At 41.7% G+C, this 23,348-nt stretch overlaps 1 protein-coding gene across 2 annotated transcripts in view; it reads right to left on the reverse strand.

Annotated features, from left to right (window-relative positions):
- NEK7 (NIMA related kinase 7) overlaps positions 1-14,494 on the reverse strand; it is a 130,933-nt gene extending 116,439 nt beyond the window's left edge. The window contains exon 1 of one of the 2 annotated variants that reach the window (XM_069459752.1): positions 14,214-14,494. The gene's annotated coding sequence lies outside the window, so the exon portion shown is untranslated. The remainder of the gene's footprint in view (positions 1-14,213) is intronic. The other variant, XM_069459753.1, reaches the window with a different exon arrangement.
- Between the last annotated feature and the right edge of the window lie 8,854 nt (positions 14,495-23,348).

A 23,348-nucleotide genomic window follows, 5' to 3' on the forward strand; every position in this document is an offset into this window, starting at 1 on the left:
TTTCTTGGTAATTTTTAAGTATACTACAGGATCACCAAAGTATGAATTTTCAAGTCTGAATTTAATTCCTTCATACATCTCATAAACCAAATTTATCTCAATGCAGTTTTCTCACAAATCTACCTCTGAGGTCCCCGTTACAGTAATCTTGATTCTGTTTTGATGCTTAGCTCCCGATCTGCCGCAACTCACAACCAAACAGAGAGATCACAAAGCACCATCGCTGTATTGCTGCAACAAGCAAAACCTGAAAAGATAAAGGTAAAGACGACTTTACAGTCACCTCACAGGAGAGAAGAGTTTCAATCTTCTCAGTGTGGCATTCAAAGCCTTTCCTAATGCAATCTCTGAAGGCCTTTCCAAGTGTTATTTCCTATGTGCTTCTTTATTAATTCATGAATATACAGTGTACCTTTGGTCCATTTGGCATAGGCACTTTGTAAGTATTTTAAATGTTTTTAAAAATAATTACCATTATGATTATTCTTTTAAACTTCCAGCAGTTAAAACTATGAAAAGATACTAAATAAAATGTATCTATTTTGAAGTTGAAAAACCTTTCACTATGTCAACATCAGATGGCCATAAATCTAATGAAAGTCTTCCATCAATTTGCAATTAGGAGTTATTCTTAAGAAGGCAATAATTTCAAGTATTAGCCTAGTTATTTCCTTATTTAAGTGAATACAACATTTTCTTCAGGAGGGGATGCCCGGAGCATCAGAATGGAATTAATCTGACAAACAGCATCTTTCACAGGCAGAAACGTTCTTACCCCTTTACAGAAAGCCAGATCACTGAACTTGAACTAGGAATGCACTAGCCTCCAAGGAAAGGAAATCGAAGGATATTTAGTGAACAGCTCAGTCAATCAGCTTCAGGTCAATCTAATCTGACTGCTGGTCCTGTTTTTAACCTCATGTCCCAATTCCAGGAACTCATCTCACTTTACTCCTTGCCGCCCAAGCCTCTAACTTACACCTAACTGCCAAACTGATCACCGTCTTCACTCCACCCCCCTCCCCACGGTGTGTCCGTGCCTGACACACCCCTGTTCTTCCTGGTCCTGATCTCACCACTCTGAGATCCTGCAGGACCTGGGATGCAGAATTCAGATCCAGAGCCCGGCCTCTCAGACCAGATCCCTGACTGTCATGCCAGTGGCCACTCACAGGTGAGACCTTTACCCGTTTCCCACAGCAAGACCTCGCTCACACCACAGTCCACGGACCAACCGTGCAGGGGCCTGTGCCTGGCATCCATCCTGGACGTCCCTGAAACCAACAGCTCGACTGTTCTGGACACCGTCTCGCTGCTACGACCTGCTCAGACCTCCTACCTCGTCCCGTCCCTGGGAACCGGCTGTCTGCGTTCTCTGAATGGCCTGTTCTGACAAGAATGGTCCTAGGCCCTGTAGGAAACAAAAATACGCACAGGACATGATTCACACCTTCCAGAAGCTTTTACTCCAGGAAGGAAGCTAAGAAAAGTACAACTACAGTAAGTACTTAAGGCGAAAAGAAGCAGAAGAAAGAGGGGTTTCTTCATATTTTTTGTATAATATTTGAGTAGGGCATTAAAAGATAAAGACGATTTTGATACACTGAGATTGAACAGTTGAAGTGTGGAAAGAAGGCTTTTAAAGCAGTGAGAAAAGCATAGAGACAGAGCAGAGAAGCCAGAAAGGATACAAAATTTACCAAAAAACGGTCAGTTGTTAGAAGTGACTAAAATGCAAGGGAATATGTAGGAAATGAATCTGGAGGGTAGGTCAGGACCAGGCTAAAGGCAGAGGCCCCGGCACGGAGCCATGACGATTGGTGACCCAGGAAATAGGACACGGTACTTGCTCATTCCTCCACTCTCATATTCTGCAATTAATAAACCCTGAAATATTTTTAAAGCACAACGCTGGGTTTTGTTTTGACGTGGAATACAATCCTCCAGACTCAGGGTAAATGCCTGACAGTGGTAACCCAAAGCGTTTTGTAACTGTGTAAAGTTGGCAAATAAACTTGGCATCTATGAGCAAAAGAGAGAAGAACCTCACTTGGCCATCTGCTGACTGGAAATCTACCTTCCCTCCCTGATCAACCAATAGAAAAAGGGCTTGCTGAGCAGCACTTACATCTATAATTAATTCATAATCAAACACTAGAGACAATGTAGATTCTTAGAAAACTAACACACAAATCTAAGCAATATATGTGTACTAGCTTAGTTTTAATCTATAAATTGAATACACTAATAAACTATGGAACCTATACACTTACAGGTAATTTTATAATATAGAGAAATCTGAGAATAATCTTTTCAAATTAGTGAACATTACAGAAAGTTATTTCCCCATCTTCCTTTCTCACATTTTCTGCATCCTACTCTCCTTTTTATTTTTAAAGGCTTCTTTTCTTCCTCCTACTTTATCCTGACCATTGTATCCCCCTCCTGAAACTGCCACTGCTGTCCAGGTTTTCTTTCTCACTCCTGCTAATGCTCCCTTCTTAGTTGTAATCACTTCTGCTCACCTTCAGCTACCTGCCAACAGCCCCCAAATTTCTCTTTCTTTGGCCTGTGAATCGTGGGACCAAATAGGAAAATAGGGAGAAAAATAAAGGAAGAAGAAAAGGAAGGACCATAAAAGGAACGTAATCACAGAATCATTCCTCTTACGGCTGCTGGAGGACTCCAGAGATCAGATGGTCTATGTTCTGAGTTCAAGAAAGTATCCTTCCCAAGTTCCGAGAAGACTCCCCTTAGTTTGAAACTGAGTTCAATACCAGATGTCTGCAGTCAACTGGATCATCTTCCTAACATTCTCAACATGCACCTCCAAATACCCCACAAAGTTCACAAGTTGGAAAAGGTGTGAACACTGACATTTGGAAGATGCCAACCCACCACGTGAACAAAAAGGGCCCAGGAATGGTAGCACGGCCCTGTCTGGGGCCACACACTGGAGACAAAGTCCCAGCACTTCCTAACTAGATCCCACTAGGACATCATTGCAGCCCATGTTCCTTTTTATTATCCAAACCATTAAGCACGCTATTGACACTCTGCCCAGGCCAGAAACTCAGCTCTTAAATTGAGTTGCACAGATATATTAATGTAGCTCACACTAAGTGTCAGACTCTATGTTTAGCGTTTGAAAAGACATAAAAATGAACCTGGCCTTAATCCAGAATTTCAAAACCTTCTGACTATGTCAAGCTGCCCCCTCTTATAACAAATAAAAAGGAAAGACCGGGGATGGTCATAAACTAAAAAGGGCTTACATTGTTCATAAACTCATAATTTTCAAAATAGATGAAAAAAAAAATCACCAATAGAAAGCAGTTTTTAAATTACCAAATAGGCTTTTTTGAATAAAGAGCATTATTTGCATGCAGAGGCCTGTATGTACTGACAGAAAGACAAGTTAGAAAGGACTCAAGTACTAGTCACTTGAGAAAACGGAACAGGTTCTTCACCATTATGTTCCTGAACCCTTTCCAGAAACGCAACACAGAAACGCCTGGTGCAGCCAAGCTGGGAACTCAGAACCGTAGGTAGGTCTCAGGCAGCTCAAGGGAAAATCTCTATGTGGCAAGGCGAAAAAAACCATCAGGATCAAGGAAGTGGTAAGCTTTCACACCCAGCTGAGAGAAATACTGTAAAAATGCCAAAAATGGTGAGAACAGCACACAACATAAGCAGCACACAAACAAGGACTGTCTGCTTGGCATGGAACTAAAACTGACGCGTAGATGCACTATTTTCCCCACAACTTGCCTGAAGTACACTTTTCTCTCCTGTTATTGCTCAACTGTCAATTACGAAATATTTACACTTCTTTAAGAATTATAATTGATTTGTAATAGTACTTTCGTAACACCCATCCATGTTTTGAGCTGAAATATTGGTCACATATGCTGAAGAGTCTGATTATTAGGTATAAGCTACTCCAAAAGGCTCCACACCCCCAGTCAGAAATGTTGTGAGCAGTAGCAAAGAACTCTCATTTAAAAAAACAAAAAATGTGGTGTATCTTCATGTGGCCTGAAGAACATCTGTCTACATTAGAATTATCTGCACTGCTCATTTAAAATGCAGGTTCCCGTCAGAGCAATAGCTTCCAAAATCTGCATATAAAAATCATCAGGGGCACCTATTTCAAAACGCCGATGCTCACACTTATCCAATCAGAACTCTGGCCCGGGCACTCCTGAGGACGGTAACTTGAGAACACAGTAATAGGACAAATGCTGTGAAAATACAACTTATCTTGGAGATGACAAAAAGGTCACAAATATATTCTTGAACAGCTACATAAGTTTTGTTTAAATTATTTTCAATATACAAATAGATATAACTATTTCAAGGAATCATGGAATAAATCCTTTAGCAGTGACTTGATTAATTTCTACTTGTTCTACTTTGCAAGAAAGGATCGTCACTGAAACAGTGACAAACCAGAAGCAACTTCTAAGAGAAAGGCATGTCTACACAGACAAAGGAAACTGAGCCACTCATGACCTCTGAATCGTAACAAAAGGAGAAAAAGTGAGAGGAAGAAAATGGTCAGCAGGGCCGCCAAACGTTGCAAGCACACATGAAGCAATGGGAGCGTATGTTATTTTCAATATACTAAAATGACTAACAAGAAACAATGAAGCCTGGCTCTTGTGAATCACAGCATCTAATACAAGGAAACATGTACTTATGAAATATTAATCACTCGTGAACTGTGTGGCCTTTCCCATCCTATTTACTTCCTCTAAGTAAGGGCTCCTTCCTAAGACTAGCCTCCACTTTGGTAATTTCTTCTCTCTGATTCTATTTCAAAGTAAAGCCATAACAGCCGGGCGCGGGGGCTCACGCCTGTAATCCTAGCACTCTGGGAGGCCGAGGCGGGTGGATCGCTCGAGGTCAGGAGTTCGAGACCAGCCTGAGCAAAAGTGAGACCCCCATCTCTACTAAAAATAGAAAGAGACTAGCTGTACAACTAGAAATATATAGAAAATATTAGCCGGGTACGGGAGCATATGCCTGTAGTCCCAGCTACTCGGGAGGCTGAGGTAGAAGGACGGCTTGAGCCCAGGAGTTTGAGGTTGCTGTGAGCTAGGCTGATGCCACGGCACTCTAGCATGGGCAACAGAGCGAGACTCCGTCTAAAAAAAAAAAAAAAATGCAAAGTAAAGACATAAAATATGCCCCAATGCTCCTCATTTTAAGGGCCGACAGAAATGCTTCACCAATTTAGGCATTCAAATCAGGCGCTCAAATATTTGCTGACTTGGCCAGGTGGTCGAGGCCCTGACGTGGACAATCAGAAGTACGATGCCGTCGCTCCATCAGCAAATCTTGATTGAGCAAGTACCATAAACAAAGCAAGGTTCTGCTAACTCGGAAGAAGTGGAAAAAAAAAGAAAGAAAAACACTGTGCCTCCTGTAAAGAACATTACTAAACTAACACAAAGGCAACATTGCTGTTATAAAACAACAAAAAAAAAGGACCCTGAAATGAAACGCAAGAACCATGGAATCTCGTGGAACATGGATTAACAAGTCTATGTCCTCGGGTTTTAGTTTATTCTCACATTAAATAAAAAGCCCAGTTTAGACAATTTATAAATTCCCTTCCAGTTCTGAAAGTATTTGACTGAGTGGATTAGGTACGTAAGGTCTTCCTAGGAGAAACTACAAGATGACAACGGTGACTGGAGAACCTGACGTGGGAACAGCTGCCTTACAGCAACAATGGAATATTAACCACACACCACACATACACACACACGCGCGCGCACACACACACACAGGAGGACTCGGGGGCCTTTATCTCTCAGACACACCCCCGCACGGGCTTCAAATCTGCTGTTAAGACCAAAAATATCAGAAATTTGATGGTCTTTTGTATGGTGAAAAACATGAATGGAAAAGTATAGATTTTTCTTGTTACATTTCAAGTGTAAGAGTGATTAGAGGGGCGGGGCGCGGTGGCTCACGCCTGTAATCCTAGCACTCTGGGAGGCCGAGGTGGGCGGATCGTTTGAGCTCAGGAGTTCGAGACCAGCCTGAGCAAGAGCGAGACCCCATCTCTACTAAAAATAGAAAGAAATTATATGGACAGCTAAAAATATATATAGAAAAAATTAGCCGGGCATGGTGGTGCATGCCTGTAGTCCCAGCTACTCGGGAGGCTGAGACAGGAGGATCGCTTGAGCCCAGGAGTTTGAGGTTGCTGTGAGCTAGGCTGACGCCACGGCACTCACTCTAGCCTGGGCAACAAAGTGAGACTCTGTCTCAAAAAAAAAAAAAAAAGAGTGATTAGAAGTAGAGGTGAGGTCATCAGGGTATCCTTGTAAGAAAAAAAGAGACACAGGGACACACAGGAAGAACCCATGTGACAGGCACACAATGGAGCGATGTGTCCGTCAGCCAAGGAAGGACAAGGACGGCCGTCCACACCTGAAGCTGAGACCAAGGCCTGAGACACGTCTTCCCTTCAGAGAAAACATGGCACGGTCGACACCCTCATTTCTGACTTCTGGCCTTCGGAACTGTGAGAGTATAAATTTCTGTTGTTTTAACCTACCCAATTTGCAGTAATTCGTAGTAGCCATCCTAGGAAACTAATATAGGCATACCTCATTTTATTATGCTTTGCTTTACTGCATTTCACAGACATTGTATGTTTTACTAATTAAAAGTTTGTGGCAACCCTATGTCGAATTAAGTCTGTTGGTATGATTTTTCCAACAGCATGTGCTTACTTTGTGTCTCTGTGTCACATTTTGGTAATTCGCGCAATATTTCAAACTTCTTCATTATTATTTTATCTGTTATGGTGATCTTCGATCAGTGATCTGATCAAAGTGAGTCTGAAGATGTGACTGAATTGTTGCAATCTCATGATATAACTCCAATGGATGAAGAGTTGCTTTTTATGGGTGAGCAAAGAAAGTGGTTTCTTGAGATGGAATCTACTCCTGGTGAAGATGCTGTGAACATGGTTGAAATGACAACAAAGAATTTAGAATATTACATAAACTGAGTTGCTAAAACAGCAGCAGGGTCTGAGAGGATTGACTCCAGTTTTGAAAGAAGTTCTACTGTGGGTAAAATGCTATCAAACAACATAACATGCTACAGAGAAATCTTTGGTGAAAGGAAGAGTCAATCGATGTATCAACTTTCACTGCTGTCTTATTTTAAGAAATTGCCACAGCCCCTCGGGCCTTCAGCAAACACCACCTTGGTCAGCAGCCGTCAACATCGAGGCAAGACCCTCCACCAGCAAAAAGATTATGACTCACTGAAGGCTCAGATGATCATTAGCATTTTTCAGCAAATAAAGTATTTTTTAATTAAGGTACGTACTTTAGTTTTTAGAGGTCATGTTATCGTACACCTAATAGACTACAGTACAGTATAAACATAACTTTAAATATTTTTTATTTTTAATTATTATGGGTACAGTTGTATATCTTTATAGAGTACATGTGATGTTTTGATACAGGCATACAATGTGAATTAATCAAATCAGGGTAATTGGGGTATCCATCTCCTCAGGTATTTATCATTTCTTTGGGTTAGGAACAGCTGTGTTCCTAACATAGCTTGTATATGTACTGGGAAACTAAGAAATTCACGTGACTCACTTTCCTGGGATATTCACTTTATCGTGGTGGTCTAGAATCAAACCTGCAGTATCTCCAAGGTGTGCCTGTATTGGGGTTAAGAGCCAGGGCCCAGAGCATCCATTTCCTAATAACAAGCTGGGTATGGTTCTGGGGCCCCCAAAATAACAGCATCTTCCTCTTTGTAGCTGTATCTTAATCAGGACAGTGACTGTGTGATCCAACTCCCTTGGTGGCCTGGTATTGGGACACTTTGCTAGAAACTCAAACTCCCCTCTCTCACAACCATCAAATACTATTAAATACTCTATAACAAATTTCTTCCTACTTTAAAAAAAAGTGATTAGAGGAGTCAATGGGAGAACTATGTAATAAAAGATGATCTTTATCAACAGCTGATATATTAAATATTCAAAGTTAAGTCAAAATAACAAAGTGAAGTTGAAAATAATATGCCACTCAATAATAAAAATTATCAAATGTAAAAAAACTTATTGAAACTATTTTGCATATATTTACATATATGGAAAGAAATGGCAGTTTTCATTGAAAACCATGCCTGCCACCTTACTATTCCACACATTTTAATACCAAAGACAGTAAAGAAAATAAAAAAAGTGAATTTGTAGGTTGCCATGAGAAAGGAGAAATGTCTTTCCATAAAACTAATCCATCAAAAAAATTCTTCTTGTATAATATCTTTTAATTTACATGTAATTGTTAACTAACAAACCATGCCTAGAAATAAACTGAAATAAGGACATACTGTTTGCCTAAAATAAATTACCTACTCTAGGTTTCTTTATGACAGCATGCAAACATGTCATATTATTTTACTATATGGTCTAGCAGTTAGATATAAAGGCAATGGAAGATTAGAAATTCACTATATTTTGGAAGTATTAACAATTTTTCATAAACATATCTATACAGTATTCCCTATCATAATATAATAAAGGATATATGGCTTTGTTATAGTTATAACCACAATAAAAAAATTATAATAATTTGCTTAGGTAAATACGAGAATATGGGGAAAATATTTCAATAATAAAGAAACACTTTCTAGTAACCATACTAGAAAGAACATTTTTAATCTTGCCATTTTTGAATCAGTATTTAAAGATCTTTCTGCAACTCCCAGTTTTTGTAGTCTGGACTACAACCCGTCCCCCCTCCCCCCCAGGCTCTTGTGGTTTTTTCTACCTGAGGAACTAAAGATTGCTACCTCTCCCCACTCTCCAAAAAAAATTCATAAAAACACTAACTCAAATGTGGGAACCATTAAATGATGCATATGGAAATCACAGGGCAAAAAGAGAAAGGAGAATTCAAGCAGAGAAAGTAGAAATGGCAGAACTAGGAAGCAGCCTGTTCAGACAAAACTGGGCCAAACTCGAGTAGGTGACAGGGCCTGTCATCTGATGAAACTGACAGCCGGATATGTGCTCCCTGACACAAAGGTCCTAAGAATAAAGAAACAGGTGAGATGAAACTAACACGCACTGGACCTGCTACCGCACATTTACAAAGATGTTTTCATTTACTCCTTAAAGCAACCTTATATAAGCTGGGAAAACCACAGTCTGAACAAAGTAAGTAACTCAACCAAGGTCATAAAGTAGGTGACAAACCTAGGACTTCATGCCTAGTCTCTTTCACATTTTGGGAAGCACAAATAATTTTAATATATGTGCAGCATGGTCAGATAAAGAGAAGAGGCTGCTTGTAGCTGGTGAGAACTAGCCAGGAAGCTCTGAATACCCCAGGTCCCACCTAGCCTCCCTGAGGGTTGAAGGGTTAAAATTCCTGCACAGCCAGAACCTACTCCTGACTAGGACTAAGAAACTCGACTGTGTAATTTCAAAGCCATTGCATTTTCCATTCTACTCTACTGCTTCTCAGTAGCTACACCCAGGTAAGCCTACAGCTAATTCTTCTCACAGCAAAGGGAGGAGGTACCTCTCCCCCAAGCCACGCACACCTTGACTTTAGGCCCTCTTCCAAAGCACAGGCCATTTCTAGTATTTTTGTTTTTTACTGGAAAAAATAATTTTTTCACTGGGGAAAAAAGTATTTTTTGAAAGACAATCAATTTTTCTGAAAAAGAAAAAAATATGCCCAACATCTTGCTCATGCCAAAACTTCCCTCTAAGGCAACAAAGGCAATCATACCAGCAGGCCTAAAATGCAAACTACTAGATAAAGCAAGGAGCCAAAACTCACTCTCATTAGGGTGTTAGGGTATTAGTCAATCAAGTAAAGATAAACGACTGACATCATATTCCACCAAAGAGTTTGATAAGGAAGCCTGAGACAGGCACACATTCTTTTAATGTCACGGGATAGGAACGGATTCCCCTGAGGCAAAGAATGGTAGAAAAACTTGAAATGGCAGATAAACCCAGAAGAGGTCCATATGTTTATGAACTCTGAAATGAAACACGAAATTTGGGAATGTATAGCCAGGCATTATTCTGAGGGAATTGGGAAAGATCAACAAATTATCACAAGGGTCTAAGAACAAAAAAGTTATAAAATACTCTTGTGGAAAACTCCGTGTGTACCCAAACATCAATAGCCTAGAATCACATTTAGACCTTTGGTATTATCTTCCAGAGCAGAGGTGGGCCACAAGCCTATTTATATAAACAAAGTTTTATTTGAATAAACCTATGCCCACGTGGTCAGAGTTACAACGGCAGCAGCTGAAACCACATGGCTCACAACGCCAGAAATATTTACTGCATGGCCTGTTAGAGGAAAAGTTTGTGAAACCTCTTCCATACGAAAACAACTTGGAATGAAAAAGTAGCCCTTAACTATTATCAACAGAAGACCAGTGGCAAGATTTATAAAAAGGCTTATTTCCATTATATAACAGAAAACATATATTTCTAAATTTGTATAGGCCACTTCATAAGTTTTGTTCATTTACACATTGTTGCTTAGCACTTTGGATAGCAATCACGACAAAATAGCTCATTGTATAAGCTCATTACATAAATAGTACGACAGAGCTGCTATTTTGACAAAGTTTAAAAAAGTTATCCTGCTCAAAAATATTAAGGCATGCTTCATGATCATCTGTCCTTCTCATTCCCACTGCCCACTAAAAACCACGAAATTCTGTGTTTTCGTTAGTATGAAAAATATTAAGATTTTTGTGAAAATATGTAACACATAGGGATAATCAAACTACCAATTACCAAAAGAGAAATCGGCAGTTCAGAAGTTTTATAACTCAGAGATTAAATGATATAAGTTTGAAAATTCTAAACTGCCATTATTATATCCTACAAACGCATATATTTGATCACAATTATGTAACTAAATATTCATCCATATTCCCTATAAAAATGGGGAGGAGAGTTAAACTGAAACAGTCTCAAAAGGGTAAAAAAATGCTTCTTAAAACATCTTGCTATATATTTATAGGGATGCTGATAAACTGCTGGTAAAGCAACTCAGAGCAAACAGTAATCATGTATGTCATTTCCAAGACACCCTCAAGCACTGCCTTAAGTTTGCTACCATGTTTTATAAACGATGCACTGAAATATCTACCCTCATAATCCCCCAAAAATATTTGAGGGGACTTTAATTTGATTGAAACCAGGAATGGGGACAGAGTGTTGTTTTGTGCAGCTGCAGCTACACTCCACATTTTTTAAATACCAAAGCCTATTTTTAAAATAATAATAGTAAAAGGAAACAAAACCTGAAAGGAATTTTGGAATTTATTACCTAATTAAGCAACTTCTTTTTCAGAACTGCAATAAATAATCACTACTCTCTCCTCTCCAGATGCCCTGAATAGTGACTGCATTAGTAATGCTATAGAGATACATTTTAAAATATCAGACAGTTCCTAGGAAAAATGGTGTTTGGTTTTATAAACACAGTAAGTCTCTAATGATATCTCAGGCCACAAATTTAAGTGAAAAAAAGGAATCTACATCTCAGTAAATGCACAATAGATGAGAAGAAAAGAATATGTTTGCAGTAAGTCAGAGCCCACAACTGTCCATTGCAACCCCCAGGAAGATTCAGCGGTGGGGGCGGCGGTTATGAGATTAAATATTTATTTACACAAACTGTGACAGCACTGCACTTCTGCTTAAAAACCACAATGCAGATTTTTAATTTATTATTCAGGTATGTTAGTTACTTTGGCATCGAGCCTCCCCTCCTCCACTAGCACGTTGCCATCATTGCCGTCATACCAGGAGTGCTTTCCTCATTCTTGGAGTAAGTGCAGTTTTACTGGGCTGGACAAGAACTCTCGAAATTGTCCAGCCAGGAAAATGTGAAAGGGAGGAAAGCAATGGAGGGTATTATCTCCATTAGGTAAAACAGGTATTATCTAAATAAATAAACCCGAATAGTAGTTCAGATTATAAAATGAGTCTGTCTGCATGCCTAAAAATAAAGTTACAGGCTTTACTTGTTAAATTGACAAGATTTTTAACTGTGAGAAGATTCCCAGGTAGTACTGAAAACGCCCGACGATCTAGATTCTGACATTTCAGAGCACAACCCCGATCAGTCGCACAGACTATATTTAGTCTGCTGACCAACTTCGGTTCTTATCTACTATAAACTCTCAGTCCAAGTGGTTAAGTTCAAGGTGCAGTTGAATCACGGAACGAGACGCTGCTGAGGGCTCAGGGGAAACTGGAGCCCCCTCCTCTCCATTATCCCGTATTCGTCTCACAAGGTTAAGCCGCAGCCTGGCGTCCCTCCCACAGCCATCCTTGGAGGAGGAACTCGGTCCCTTCTCCGAGCCCAAAGCCTGAGTAGGAAGTACCCGCCCCCCGGAGCAGTGTCCTCGCAGCGCATTGGCTGTGGAGGCCGTCAGTCCTCCGCAGGGCGGGGCCTCTCGCCGCCGGGCGGAATCTCAGGCCGGCACCTCCAGGAGGGTCCCCACGTCTCCCAAAGGCTGCCGCCCCCCACCGAGAAAGCAACCGGCCTCCTCAAAGGGCTGCTCTGCCTTTTTATCTCGCCGGGCCTTCCTCTCCGTCCCCACATTGTTCCTGCCCTTTTGACCCTCCACGAGGCAAAGCTTTTTCAAAGCCCCAACTTCTCTCCCCCACCCCAGCGAGCTCCCAGCGCAGGACCAAATAGAGGATGCTGCGGTTTTAGGAGTGAAGCAAGCTGTGGCCTGGATGTCCCCGAGGGCAGCAGAGGAGCCCTTCCTCTGGAAATGAAGTGAACTGCTTAGGCTGTATGTTCACCGTTTAAAGAACACTGGCCTTCGCCAAGTGGTACAAGAACACTCGGCGTCCATTTAGCAGGAGTTGCCACAGCTGAGTCTCTTGTTCTACTCTTTACTGTTTTCAAGGTTTGACTGTCCCAAACATTCCATAAACTTTCTGAGTGCAAGTAACTAAGCCATTCTTCGACCACACCAGCAGCAGCCCAAGGGCCTAAACAGATTTGTAACACATATTCTGTTTTTTTTTTTTTTCCTGTATGCAACCTGACAAGACATACGGCTGTCGCCAGTAGGGAGTAGGCATATTCCTGAAACTGCAAATTCCTTGGAGAAGGAATTAGAAATCGTGGTTCTAATTATGATGGGTACACAATACTCTGCAAACTATGGAAATCTGATGTTCTCAACTGCATCCATGAGCTCAGTAACCTCAAAGGAAGAGAAAAACCATTTCGTTTCTGTAACACATTTCTGATTTCCAGTTAAGTCCCGGGAATTGCTCAAGGGGAAAAACATATATCTGACTACAAACTAAGTATATTTTTAAGATTTTTTCCCCCAAAAGGACTACAACTATGGGAGAACACGATTCATCAGTTGATACATCATCTCCTAAGGCCTAGGGAGTTCTTGAGATCCCATTTGCAGCATCCTCCAGGCTGCGTCCGCTTCCTGACGCTGCTCTGGAGTCACGTGGTCTTCTCACTTTTCTCCGTTTTCCTTCGCGCCCCGCTTCGTCTCTCTGACTTTGGCCTCAATTTTCAATTTCTTTCTTTTCCATCGCCACCATCACCACCGACGATTGCTACTGCCTCGCAATGCGTCTCTCCGATATTTCATATTCCTGAGTGTCTCTGAAGTCCACTCTCCAACAGGCCTCTCACGCCCCCTGACTCCTCAGGCCGCTTCTCCCCCATTAGCGCGGCTCCCACCGGCCCCTCTCGCCCAGCGAACTTCACTTCTCTAAATCGGGCCACCGCCGAGTCCTGACAGACGGGCTTAACCAATCCGCGAGGGATAAATAACCGACGCCGCCAATGAGCTTCCGCGGGAGGCGGGACTTCGCTTAAGTTCCTCAGGTCCTGAAACCAAAGACCTGTTGCCGCCGCCGCCGCCGTGGCTGCGAGTTTCTTAACTACCGCGGCGGCCTCGGGCCCCCGGAGCCAGGCCCAGGCGTGCGGTGCCCGCCGCCCGCTCCCGCCGAAACCCCCGCCCGGCTCGAGCGCGGCGCGCCCCGCCCCACCTGCCCCGGGCGGGGGGTTCCCGAGGCCGCCCCGCGCGGTCCCGACCGCCCTCTCCCCGCCCGGCTCCCGCAGGCTGCCCCGCCCGGCCGCGGCCGCCCCGCCCGGACGCCTGAGCTCCGGGCAGCGACTCACCAGGAAGTCGGGAGTTTTCCGTTCTCCCGCCCGCGAGGCACCCGAGGCGGGCGGGCGGACGGCTCGGCCAGGAGCCGCCGCGCAAAGGCTCGCTGGGCCGGGGGCCGCGGCTACGAGGTCCGGAGCCGACCGGCCACCTCCCGCCGCGCCGCCCCCGCGGACGCTGCAGGCGCGGGCACCCACGCTGCGCTCGGCGAGGCGCGTCCAGAGTGCGAGCCTAGCGGCGGCCCATCCTCCCGCGGCTCCCGCTCCTCCTCCCGCGGCGCCGCTGTCAGGAGGGTAAACATCCCGGCATCCCCGGGAGGGGGCGGGGCGGCCGCCGGCCCCTCCCCGCGCCCCAGCTGCGGCCGCCGCGTGCCGGCTCCGCGCTCCCCACAGCCCGCCCGGCCGCGCGGCGCCCGCGACCCCGCGCGCGGGCCGAGGCGGCTCTGGGGCAGCCCCCGGCTCCGCTCCTCCTGCCGTCAGGCCCCGCGCGGCGCGGGCGCGTCTCTCCGCCCTCACACCTCTTCGGGCCACGTTCCCGCCGAGCCCCGGCGGCTGCTTTCTTAAAGTGTTTTTTCTTCACGTATAGTTAAATGCTTCCGTTTGCAGGTGGCGAACCGACTTGGTGACGTTCCTGTTCTTCTGGCACACAGCGTTTTCCTCCCGTTCTCTGTTACCAGGTGGTTTAAACAACCCCTGTGTTTAATGTGAGTGCAGGAAAATGCAGAAAAGAGGCATTTTCCCGAGTCTGGCTAAGCAAACCTTGTAATAAAGTGAGTGTCCCAGAATGGACAACAGTGGCTTTTGGGACATTCCGGAAGGTGAACTACCTGGTGTGGGACCGAGAATCTTTGAAATAAATAATACATGTACGTGACGATATGATGTATATAACAATACTGTAGAAGGACCCCCAAGCTGCAGCTAAGTAGCAGCACCGTGTGCAGAAGGTTGGGAAGACTCGGAACCGAAGCTGCTGCACTTTCTCTTTGTAAATGTTTTGTTGCCTTTGGTGCCCGGGGAGGGCTGTTCCAGCACCAGCCGGCTGGCCCCGCGCAGACCCGATGGAAAAGCAGAGGGGTCCGGCCAAAGAGGCTCCTGTCCAGAGACCATTATCTCAGAATCCGGCTCCAACTGCCTTTCTGTTCACCTCCCCACCACGCTCGTTCCAAAAATGCTTGTTTGGCCTCAAGAAACGCATTGATTACAATCCTTTATAAGAACTACTTAGTGCTTATACCTAATTACTATGCAATACATATTATTAACTATCAGATTAACTTTGCTGTAAATGGTATTTGATTATTACAGTTAAAACCTCTCCGTGTACACCGAGTTTTCATGTGTTGTTATTCAGACACCTTTGTTGGCCCCACACAATTAAAAATTAGAGATAGTATTGATTATGGAAACCATTTTTTCTCGAAAGGCTAACCTAGACCGGATGTTATATAGCAGGCTTAGTGTAAATGCAATTTCTCTGTAGGGAGAAAAGCTTGCGAGAAAAAAAAATGTTTTCCTGAAGGAGGATGGTAAAGTAATATTAAAAATAATTCTCCTTTGAAAGAGATACCCAGCCAGTAGGGTAGACCAGAAAGGTCTAGCCTTCTTGACTCAAGCAAAGTGCTGGCAACAGGTGTATTTAAAAAGCTGCTAGTGATTTTGGCAGCCACTGAATTTGGCAGCTAGATGGTGATGAGGCTTAGTCAAGCTGTTGAAATGTCTGGACGAAACTGGGCCAAGAGGAGGAAGTCAAAGTGCAGACTGCAGACAACCCAAGAGAGATCACTTTTCTCTGGCCCTGGCTGTGGTCACTCTACAGTGTCAGAAAATAAATCTTCATCTTGCTTTCGAAATGCCCATGAAAAATATTAGAAAGTTACTTTTTCGCCTTTAATGGCCCCTTACATTTAATTGTTAATGGATCATGCAGATGAACTTCCCATTAGAACAGTTAAATCAGCCTTAATTTTATCCTCCCATCAAATCCCTAGAATTCAAAATCACAGAAAGACAACCCTGCTATGTCCCAATTATCTACTTATGGTATTTTGAGAATACAGTTCATGGTTAAAAATAGTGGCATACTGACAGTGGCTTTTCCTGGCTATTTTTGTAGTAGTTATAAAACCAAGGAAACATTTCAATACACTGCATATTTTTTTTAATGTAGGGAAATGTAATATATTGGTTGCAAAATAGGAAAGAAACAGTACCAACTAGCAGGCTCTGTTTATATGATGATTTCGTTTGGTCAGCACAATACAACTGAATATCGTTTTCTTGCCTCTCAGTGTAAAAGCCAAAGGGCCAATGTGCAGTGGGCAATAAGTCACAGCAATGAAGGAAATATATTCAGAAATTATTTCCCTTTTCATTCTTGTACACCTCATCCTTGATGTGGAGCCAAACTGTTAGGCCGTTTCTCAGGACATAACTTCCTCAACCATGATGGCATTTCCAATCACGAGTGTTCTCTAGCGCCGCTCAGTTGTGGGGACAGCTGTGGTGCTCTAGTCATCAAATCTCAAAGACCATTTTTTAAATTGCAGGTTTCTTTGGAGTAGGTTTTATGTGTATATATGTCTACCTAGAAACGCGATATGAAAAACATCCTGTGATTTCATAAAGCTAAATGTAAAGATCTCAAGTCCTGTGTCATTTCCCTGTTCTTTCTCTACCTGCCTCTTCTGACGTACTATCTTCCGTGCTCCTGGGTTCAATTCTGGAACACTCCACATCCAGTCAGTTTGAGCATTAGAAGCAGTTGTTTATTTCCTAACAGGAAAGAAGATGGAAGATAAAAGTTATTTTGGTTTACTTTTAGTGTTTCTTCGTAGTTAAAATCGAGAGGCTGCCCTTCAGCTGCAGAGCCAAACGTGTATCCCCAATAAGTCAATACAAGAAGTGAAAAGTTGCATTTAGTATCGTTTCCATCTTTCTCACCCTTTTTTTTTCATACTTCAGCCTTTAGTGATTAAAACATCTCTTTAATCTTTTTTTTTTTTTCAGCTGTCCTACTTAAGGGCAGAAGTGCACCTTAAAATACCTCAGTAATTATCTCTCCAGCAGTTCAATTCTAGTGTTAATGTTCAATCTATTAATATTTGGAAATACAGGATGTGAGTAAACCCAGCTTTGGAATCACGCCACGTTAAATGCAGAGACACACTGAAAGCAGGCGCTGCGCTGTTCGTGACGACAAGCCTAGTTAATCATAAGCAGCCTCAGCGTCCTCCGTAATTCTGCCACTCAGCTGGCCACTGGATAACATTCACATCATAGAGACATTTTATTTTTTAAATCGCTCTGTCGTAACAGCTTTTCCACGCAAAAGTCAGCATCATGTAAAGTCAGGAGCACCTGGAACAGCACTTTCCAGAACGAGCACAGTGCCATTGCCAAAGCTTGAGAAATTGGGGGGAAAATCAGAGAGGGACTTAAAAACTGAGTGCAGTGCTAGCTTTTCCTTAAAAGTAAGGGCAAGAACCTTTAAATTCATGAGCCATTCGGGCACTGGAGAAGGCAAACCAATATTTATCTACAGGCTTATGGGATAATCAGTTCTTTGAAAGGGTAGAAGGCAAACAGTAAAATGTCACCCCATGGAAACGCAAACAATCCTAATTAGACAATATTGTTACATTTCCCGTCAGTGTTATTTATGGCTATGTAACTAATAGGTTTTATTTAATATGTAGGACTTGTAAATTATTTTGAGGGTATTTATATATATAAATAATTGTTTAAATAACTTAGAACTATATACATATAACATACAGTTTGAGCAACCAAAATATACAACTATTTAAAATTCTGTTTTTATTTTCTTCTTGCTCAAATTGAAAGATAAAAATGATTATTTTTTTCTGAAGACAAATAGATAACAAAAATATTATTTTATTTTCTAAATTAATTGAAAGTAATTTTTCATTAGGTCTACTAAGTATTGGAATCAGTATGTTTTCCTATTTTACAATAGGAAGTTTGAAAATATCATGATGTAAATATGACTCGAAAAAATATGAATCATGTCAATGATTAGTTTTAATTTTCTGTTTAAATTTGTAGAAATACATTTCTATAGTTACTATGTAACCAAACCTTTATTATTAATACCTGATACAATAGTGAGGCTACTGTACTGTCTTGAAATCTAAATATGTAAAGAGATTATACTAAGTCACAATAATCATATAGTCTGAATCTTCGCTGCTGATTGTTTAGCCCCTAAAGGTTAGAATCTACTTCTATCACATTCAGAATCTAGTATTTTAACTCCTCTTACGGATATTCTATGTATTTCCTTGGTTTATGATTCTTTGAGATTATGTTTACATGAACTATACAAAATTAATTATCAATAACCTCATTTGTATCTTAACGTATATTGAGATGATCAGTTGCTACATTAAGAGACTTTCATGCCATGATGAGGCAACACCTCATGCATCAGTTCTAGGGGTGGTCCAGCATGGCGTGGAATTGCCACAGTGTTTTGCCGCTGGGGTTCTACCCAGGGTGACAGACTGTGATCCGATTCAAAAGAAAAGATGGTGGGACTGAGGTGGTGAGCAGAGATGCCAACTATAGCAAACTATATGAGTGTTTTCCAGGTATCCGTTGATAGGAAGAGGAGAACAAGCTTAGGTACTAGTGGACTCACTATTCTCTGCACCAGTAAAGACAGTGTAATAGAGTAAATGTCTTAATGAAACATGAAAAAGCTACAAAAGATACAGCTTGGAATTCACTGTAAGAAAGAGTTCCTACATTTTCAAGGTAGGCGCTCAAATATCCTTCTCTGATAAAATATTAAAATGGAACACAACCCATCTCTCTGGCCCGCCCGGTTTAAATGTAACCTGTCCAGAGGCGAGAAGATGAACTAGACTCACGTAAGCTCACGTACTCATGTCTCAGCAATGCAGCCCCAGGGAGAGGTGGAGTCAGTCAAGGTCGCCCTTGCTCCAGGCTCCTTGCCCTGGGCACAAGGCTTTGTTCTCGTTGACTAGAGTATATTAACTATCAATGTTCAGTTTTCTAGTTTTAAGGTTGATAACTGTGAGTGCATGCATTTATTTTTCAATCTGAAACTTGTAATTAGTATGTAGGCTTTCGTTCCTTTGGTTCGTAAATGTTTTTGGATCTTTGATATCTCTGTCAAAGTATAAATGATTTTGCAAATAAGTTACACATTAAGCTGACGGTAGCCTGCACCAATGTCCAAAGACAGGTATATCTGTGTTTCCTTCCACACAAAGAAAAGCCTGCAGGAGCTCCTAAGCCTGGGAATACAAAGATGTCAACTCTGGCTTCTTTTTTATTAACTTGGAAGCAGCCAAATTACTGTTGAACTAATAAGTTTCCATCTGCGAAAAGCAAAGTTGGAAAAGTTTTCTGCCAAGAAACCCTCAGAATTATGCCTATGCTTTAGGAAGGATACGTAATTATTCTTTTCTGCCCTCTTTTTTGCTTTATTTCTTCTCTCCCTTCCTCCCCCTCCCTTTTCGAAATCTCCTTCCCTTCCTCCTTCCTCCCTGCTTCCTTCTGACATATTTATTGGGTTTCTTGCATGCATTAAGACTGTATTAGATTCTACAAATACGCATCTCATTGTTTCTAAGAAGTCACTTTTTTTTTTAACATTGAACGTCTTGTGAGGTTAGAGTGAATCTCGTATTCAGTGGTGTTTTAGAATCAATGAACTGCCGTACAATGGTACATAACAATGAATCTCTGTTTTAAGAGAAACAAGTATTTTAATTAAAATCTGGGCATAAAATACAAGTTATAAGTAAATTGTCTATAAGGATTAATGAGAGAGGCACTAAATTCAACCTATCTTACTCCTGTGCAAGCTGCTCTATTTAGAATTATATACTTTACAACTCAATGTTTGCTATACTTCATTGATTTGATAATTTTAAGAATCTGAAAATAATGGGAAAATTATTAGTGAAAACATAATTTAAACTAAACTTCAAAAAGCACATCTGGTAATTTAGCCATTATGAATAAAGCACTTATCACCACCAAGTGGCTTTGTAGCTTAATTGCAGGAAAGAGTACATAGAAATTTTTTTTTAAGATGATAGTTGACCAGCAGATTTTCTTCCAGGCGATAGCAAGTAGAGGGTAGTGAGACACACTATAACCTCCACATTTTCAGTGGATGAAGTGAGAAAGAGCAGTAAATGCCCCAAATAGATGGGCGTAACAAGTACTTGTGATTTGAGCTACGTCAACAAAATGGACCCCAGGACTTTTGCTGGAACCACTGCAAAAGAATAGGATGATACCACTGCTCCCCTGTGCCTTCTCAGCCCCAGGATGGGGGAGTCCGCTTGAAAATAGTTGATGCACAGGAAAGAAGAGCTGAGAAGTGGAGGAAGACAGATTACTGACCCTTGATTCAGCCATGTCTGAAGTCAGACTTCTCAGTTAGACAAGTCATACATTGGTTTTCGATTTTAATTGTCCACTTAAATAAGATTCTGTTTCTGCAATATAAGGAATCCCAACCAATGTTGTATCACATGACATGTATCCAGGGAAGACTGACACTTGAGTCATGAGAATCTCTTCCTTGGAAGGCAGGGAGGTGAGAGGAGGGAGACAGGTGGGACTATGCCATCTGTGTGCCTGACACCCCTTCTAAGCCTCTGCTTTCAGAGCCTGGGTGTTGTGTGCTATCGCAGCAGGTAGGTGCAGAAGAAGTGGAATAGCTGCTCCTTCTGCAGACACACTTAGGCAATCTCCTGTACTGGGGCTGTCCGGAAAGTATCCGGCCGTGTAAACATTCTCGTAATATTAACAATGGCAGGATACTTTCCGCACAGCCCTCGTATGTATTAAAACATCACATCTTACCCCATAATATATACAATTATTATTTGCCAATTAAAAATTAAAACAATAATAAATACTAATTGTTGAGACTCAACTACTCGCTGAACTGAACCGTTACATGGAGTTTTTCTTTATTTTTTGTTGGTGGTGGTCTTTTGAGCCTAGGGTGTAAAAAAATGACTGAGACACTCAGGGCACCATGAACTGAGAAAGTTTAGAAATTTCTGCTTACGACATACCTGACCGCAACATACTAGAGAATTGGATCAGAGCTGAGAATTAGTACTCTTTGACAATCTGGATTTTAATATACCAGAATTTGCTTTGTCTTGATCTAAATTCATTTATGTATTCAACAAACATTTATTGAACACTTACTATAAAGTACAAGCATCCAGGGGCATACACTGGTAAATGACACAGGACTTCTCCTCTAGGTCCCTCATATCTCTCTACACAAATATTCTTTCCACAAAACGAACTATTTAGTCATGAGAGCTTCCTTCTCTGCAATACATGTAGAAATGCCATATCCCTGAAGAAGGAATTAGAACAACTATTAATTCTACAGAGTTACCATTTTCTACTTCCCAAAATATGCAGATTTATCAATAATTCAAGAAAACGTCTTGTGCACTGTGCTAGACAATTTGAAGCTGTCAGAGCAACGGCTCCAGACAAAGTCGCAAGATGACATTTGTGGCTGAGAAGCTGGAAGGCGGGCTCAGCACTCACTGGTGTGACCAAGGGCGGCAGATGAGTCACCTCTCCCGTGGGAGAGACTCCACGGGCTGTGCTGGGAAATGAGGAAGGAGAAGTTTAACTCGGACACAATCTTATCCCACAGGATGATAAACGCTCCTGGGAAAGTTCTACTAGTATCTTTTTCTTCTTCCTTTTTTATTCTTTTTATTTTATTTATTTATTTTTTAGAGACAGAGTGTCGCTCTGTTGCCCGGGCTAGAATGCCGTGGCGTCAAACTCACAGCAACCTCGCACTCCTGGGCTTAAACGATCCTTCTGCCTCAGCCTCCCGAGTAGCTGGGTCTTCTTCCTTTTTCAAACTGAGTAATACCTCTAGCATTTTAAACAGGGTTATTCCAAATAGCCAAGTAAACTGATAAAAATTTGATACAAGAAAATTTTAAAGTGATTATAGAAAGAGTTATATATGCAAACACATACACATGTGTGTATGTATGTATGTATTTATTTATTTTAGAGGTGAGGCCTCATTGTGTTGCCCAGGCTAGAGTACAATGGCCTGATCATAGCTCACTGCAGCCTCAAACTCCTGGGCTCAAGGGATCCTCCTGCCTCAACCTCCCAAACGGTTAGAACTACAGGCGCGTACCACCACATCCAGCTCATTTTTTTATTTCTTTATCGTTTAGAGAGATGGGGTCTCGCTATGTTGCCCAGGCTGGTCTCAAACTCCTGGCCTCAAGTGATCCTCCTGCCTTGGCCCCACAGAGTGCTGGGATTACAGCCATGAGCCACCACCCTGGTCACTGAATTATTTTATATCTTACTTCAGAGCCAGAAATGCTGTGCCACTGTCCACGTACGCCAAGGGGCCACTGCAACCCTGTAGGACCTCAAGCACGTCACAGTTCCTCGCTGGAAGTTCTGCGCTGTTTCTAAATCTACTATGATTTCTTTCAGCGACACAGATTTAGACTTAGAGGAAAACATTGAATAAAAGTCTTAATTTTAAAAAACATTCTCTCCTATTTTTCTCCACTATTCTCTAACTAGGCTTTGAATTATTGAGTTTTCAAGAAAATGGCAAAAACAGGAAAGAGAAGAAGAAGAAAAAGGAGGAGATGAGGGAGAGGAGGAACAGGAAGAGGAAGAAATAATGTGTAAATGTAACTATAAGAGAATAGGAAAAAGAAGAATTTACCATAGTTGATCAAGTTGAAAATTGAACATAGCATTGCAAAATTTGCTTTTATACCAATGTATATTTGCCGAATTTGTGCTCGTGCATATTAAATCTGATTGGTTTTGTTGATGTTCTTCTGAGGAAGTGAAATGCTTAGAAAAGAGTATTTTTAGAAGCCCTTTGTCTGTCGAGTCCTTATAGCCATCTCAATAAAAATAATTCTGATGGCAAAGTTTGCATTTTGTAATTGACAAAAGTGTAAATTAAGTCTTTAAAAATCTTATGGTCACATTAATGTGATTATTAAGCATTAAGGATTCCATATGAAGAAAATAAATGTTTTCACATTTCTCCAACCAAATTTTTGGTTTTTAACATAACTTTACTAAAATCTAGGGCCAAATATTGTAATT

This window comes from Eulemur rufifrons, chromosome 27, assembly GCF_041146395.1.
Source record: "Eulemur rufifrons isolate Redbay chromosome 27, OSU_ERuf_1, whole genome shotgun sequence".
In the NCBI taxonomy this organism is placed as follows: domain Eukaryota; kingdom Metazoa; phylum Chordata; class Mammalia; order Primates; family Lemuridae; genus Eulemur; species Eulemur rufifrons.